We start from the raw sequence: 5,565 nt of genomic DNA, 5'->3' as shown, positions 1-5,565 counted from the left end.
AAATGTGCGACATGCAAATGTCTCTGGCTTATTTAGGCTTGCTTCTGCACCAGTAGTATAGCCCTGAAACATGACGAGTGTTGTGTGATCCATACACCAATAGCAGACGAGAGGTCCACTATACAGAGGCATGGTATTTTAATATGCACTGGGATGTAGTCTTCTGGACATAATTCAATTCAAGCAGGAAAACCTCATACTCAAACACAATTCTGACAATGGAAAAGAAATGTGTGTCAGCTGTCCTGGATGCTATGTCACCATCACTTAATCTGTTCATTGACAGGTTTCATTTGCACTTAACACAAACAACACCTTTTGTTAAATATCTGTTATAGCTTATCAGTGTCATTGGGTGCCATTACCTCTGTGGGAAGTATGTTATAATGTTCTTGCTATATACTACTAGCATACGGTATCCTTGTTTTATTATTTCATGAATTACCCAACCATTTATCCAGAGATTCATTGTACCATACTCTGACCGTGCATTTTGTCATAAACGTGTCTGTTAACAGTCTTTGACTGGGAGGCCTTTTGCTCAGGTGAACCTGGCTAAGTTGAAACATGGTTCACACAGGGCACAAGATTCAGATAACCCTGGTGACATTAATAGATACATTTTAATTACCCTAATTAATAATGCTAATATAAAGGACTGTATTACTGTATTACTACTTCGATAACAGAGCTTAAACTCTGGAACTATAAAAATACTTTTGAAAGTATTTAGAGTACAAATAAATACTCAGCACCAAAAATCTAGGCAGAGAGCCTTTAAAATGGTTTAAAACCTTTTAGATAATAAAGTTAAGAATTAGCTTTAACAGGAATACTTTTAAGGAGAAGGATCAATATCCAAATGTTACCTTAAGCAGGAAATACTCTTTAGAAAAATACATTTAAATACCCAATAGAAAAGATGAGTCCAGACGGCGGGGGGAGCTCGCCCACCGCGGGCCGGCGGGGCTCCAGGATACAGAGAGAGGCTGCAAGTATTCAGACGTGAAGAGACAGACTGATCTCCCTTTTCTTTCTTTCAAAGGGATAAAAAAAAAAAAAAAGGGGTGGGGGGGGGAATCATATTGATGCAATTGAAACGATACGTGAGTGTGTGTGTGTGTGTGTGTGTGTGTGTGTGTGTGAGAGTTGAGTGTGGGGGGGAGCCAAAACACTAAAAATATACCACTGAAATGTAACCGATAACCTGGGGGGACGAGTGACGTGCGTGAAAGAGTGTGTGTGTGTGTGTGTGTGTGTGTGTGTATGGGGGGGGGGGGACTAATATATCACTGAAATTGAATTGATAATCTGGGGGAATGAATGGGTTTCAACACACTGTATGACTTGAAATGATGTGGGATTAAATATGTGGAATGTTATATCACGGAAAGTTAACTGATAAGCTAGGGGTGGGGGGGGGGGGGGGGGGTATTTTCTACTAGACACAACAATGCTGCATTTGTTTTGATACGATCGAGACATACTACTATGCAAGATCTTTCTTTCATAGCTGTCACCAGGGTTGAGGGCCCTCTAGCACAGGCAGGGAATAGAGGTTATCCCTTAGTTAGGAGGTTGGGCAGTGGAAGGGTTCCACTGCTGGAACTCAGGTTTACAATGGTTTTTGGCCATTTACGGTATTATTATTGTGTGTGTATTTTGAATGTTTTTTCTTTCCTTATGCTGAGGGGTTTTTGCTTATTTAAGGAGAGAGGAGGGGTGTTGACCGTTGTTCATAAGATCCGATATGCAGGTTGAGCCGGTGAAAATTATTTCTTTCAATGTAAATGGGGTTTTGAATCCTACTAAAAGGTCTAAGATACTAGCAAAATTAAGGAGGGAAAAGGCACAGATCGCTCTCCTTCAGGAGACACACATGAGTCAATCTGAGCACACAAAATTGAAAAAGATGGGTTTTAGACATGTGTTTTCATCATCTAATGGGTCAAGCCATAGGAGAGGGGTTGCAACTCTCATCTCAGCTTCAGTTAACTACGAACATATCTCTGAAACCAGGGATGATGAGGGAAGGTTTATCAGGATTACAGGGAAAATAGAGGGATCATTGATAACAATAATAAATGTATACATCCCACCGGGAAGCGAATGGGCCCTATACAGACATATTTTTGATTTAATGGTGAATTCTCAGGGGGTGGTCCTGTCGGGGGGTGATTTCAACCTACGGTTGACTAAAAAGGACTCCTCAGCCACAGCAAATCAGAACAATCCCATTAGTAGGAAGGTGAACTCACTAATGGTGGAACTGGGCATTATTGACGTGTGGAGAGAACTGCACCCTAATAATAGAGAGTACACTCATTATTCATGCCCACATGCTGTATATGCTAGGCTAGACTATTTCTTCATGTTCAGCTCAGACAGATTCAAGATAAGGAACTGCAGCATTACAACAATTGACCTGTCAGACCATAGTCCAGTTACTCTGTCCCTGCTCCTGGAGAGGAAAGCTAGAAAAACCCTCTGGAGACTAAATTCATACATATTAAATGACCCGACTACATTGGAAAAGATTAAAAAAGATATTAAAGAATATCTAGAGCTGAACACCTCGGAGGAGGTTTCACCAGCGATATTGTGGGACACGTTAAAGGCTGTAATGAGGGGGAAAATCATTTCTCTAACCTCATATAAAAAAAAACTCAAGAGGCAAAAGCTGCTGGAACTAGAAAATAAATTAAAACGGCTGCAGGTGGCTGACAGTAATGTTGCAAGTTCCAGCTTGAAACAGGAAATCAGGAAAACGCAGGGGGAAATTAATGACATTTATACACAAGAAACGCATAAAAATCTTCTTTTCCTGAGACAGAGATATTATGAGACGGGTGGTAGGTCAGCGAAATATCTGGCTTATAAACTGCGTAAACAACAAGAAGAAAGCACAATTTATAAAATACGAAACCCTGTGTCCCAGGATATCGAAAACAAAGCAGAAAAAATTCAAGAGTGTTTTGAAACCTTTTACCGAGAATTATATTCTCAACCCCAAGCAGCTGATGAATCCCAGATAGACTCTTTTTTGAGCTCCCTGGATTTGCCAGTCCTTACTGATCCACAAAATGTCAATTTGATAAAACCAATTACAAGCAGAGAAGTGGACTCAGCCATTTCCAGGCTAAAAGCAGGGAAGTCTCCGGGTTCAGACGGTTTTAACACAGAGTGGTATAAGACGCTGAGAGCGGAGTTGTCCCCATTGTTGCTCAATACTTTCAATGGGATTCTGCAGGGAGGCGATGCCCCACCCTCGTGGAAGGAGGCCATTATCTCGGTCATTCCAAAAGAGGGAAAAGATAAACTAGAATGTGACAATTATCGACCAATAAGTGTTTTAAATTTAGATTATAAACTTTTCACCTCTATTATGGCTCGGAGGCTGGAGGGCACTTTGTCCTCCATCATAAGTTTGGACCAAGCAGGCTTCCTATGTGGGAGGCAAACCTCAGACAATATTAGGAGGTCACTACACATCTTAGGTCAAACTACTGAGGACAAATCCAAATCAATCCTAGTACCCCTGGATTCTCGAAAAGCCTTCGACTCTGTAAGGTGGACCTTCCTTTACAAAGTAATGGCGAAATTTGGTTTTCATGAAACATTTATAAAAGTTATCCAGGCCCTATACGACAAACCTACAGCTCGTATTAAGATTAATGGAGATTTGTCTGATGCTTTCGTTTTGAAACGTGGTTCGAGGCAGGGGTGCGCAATCTCCCCTCTCCTCTTCGATTTATTTATTGAACCCCTAGGCCAATTAATAAGACAGAGTGAAGCCGTCAAAGGCATAAATATGGGGGGTATCGAACACAAGGCCGCCATGTTCGCAGATGATGTCCTGGTGTACTTAGGGGGGGAGCCTGAGAGGTCATTTAACGAACTGATGTCACTATTATCAGGATACGGTGAACTATCCGGTTACAAGCTCAATACTTCTAAAACACAGGTCATGACTCTAAACTTCAATGCCTCAAGGGGACTGAGGGAAAAATATGATTTGAGATGGGACAATGAAGAAATCAAATATTTGGGAATAAATGTGACGAAAGACCCTTCAAAGTTGAGGCAAGCTAATTATGGTCCCATATCGATGAAGATAAAATCTGATTTGCATAGATGGAACCTAATCCCCTTCCTAAGTCTGAACTCAAGAATAAGTTCAGTTAAGATGAACATTCTTCCCCGTTTACTTTACATCTTTAGAAATCTCCCAGTAGAAGTGGATGATAAACAATTCAGAGAATGGGATAAATGGATTTCTAGGTTCATATGGCAAGGGAAAAACCCGAGAATTAAATATAGCACCCTACAACTGAGAAAGGACAAGGGGGGAATGGCTCTTCCCTGTTTAAGAAATTACTACTATGCTGCGCAGATAACTCCTCTGCTATACTGGAGTAACAGGGGGTATAAAGCTAGGTGGAAGGAGTTGGAGCTTGGTCTCGTTGCTGATTTCCCTCTGCAGGCTGTAATAGGTGACAAGGGTTTGGCGGATCGATTAGAGAGGATCAATAATCCATGGATAAGCCATACGTTAACTGTGTGGCAAAAGGTTGTGAGATCATGTGGTTTAAAAAAAATGTTGAAACTTTTCAGATGGTGTGCCTTCGATACAGATTTTGTCCCAAATAGAGGCGACATAAGATTTAAGTCATGGATAGAGAAAGATGTCACAACTTACATGTCATTTATACAAAGAAGTGAAATCGATAGTTTCAGATCAATACAGGTTAAACATGGTTTGGAACAGGCTGACTTTTACAGATATCTCCAGGTGCGTCACTATATCAATCAAGAATGTAAATTCAAAGAGTTTTCTGCAGTTGAATCGGAGTTCTTTTTCATACTGAAGTCAGCCCTTACAGTGGAGCCAAGTAAATCCATCTCTGAGTTATATAGTGCCATTTCAGATGCTAAAAATGAAAGCACGTTGTACATCAAAGAGAGATGGGAGAGGGATGCAGGAATTGTACTCTCAGAGGAAGTATGGGGAGGGATCTGGGAGTTCCAGTCTACCTCAACCTGTTCTATGGACTGGAGAGAGCATTGTTGGAAAAATATTATTAGATATTTTAAGACCCCGTATCAGGAAAAATACAAAGGTGATGATAGGCTGTGCTGGAGGCAGTGTGGGGCGAAGAAAGCCAACCACTTTCACATTTTCTGGGGGTGCCCCAAGTTGAGGGTGTTTTGGAACAATATTCACAAATCACTGTGTTCAGTATTTAATACTCCAATTCCTTTTAACTTCACAACCTTGTACCTGGGCCACATTGAATGTCTTAACCAGTCGAGATACACAAAGCTACTGCAGGTGCTCTTGGCAGCCAGCAAAAAGTCAATAACGAGAAGATGGCTAACCCCAATCACACCCACAATGGACGATTGGCACGGAATAGTCTTGGACATTTTCAAAATGGAAAAATTAACATACATGCTAAGAACTAGACTAGACAATTTCTACCAAATTTGGAACAACTGGATAGTACACATTGCCCCTCTGAGAGCTGACTTTGTGTGATCTCACTGGCCCTAATAGCCTGCTTT

The sequence above is a fragment of the Electrona antarctica genome (assembly GCF_951216825.1).
Source record: "Electrona antarctica genome assembly, chromosome: 6".
NCBI classification, from domain to species: domain Eukaryota; kingdom Metazoa; phylum Chordata; class Actinopteri; order Myctophiformes; family Myctophidae; genus Electrona; species Electrona antarctica.
Note: the sequence above shows the minus strand (reverse complement) of the source record.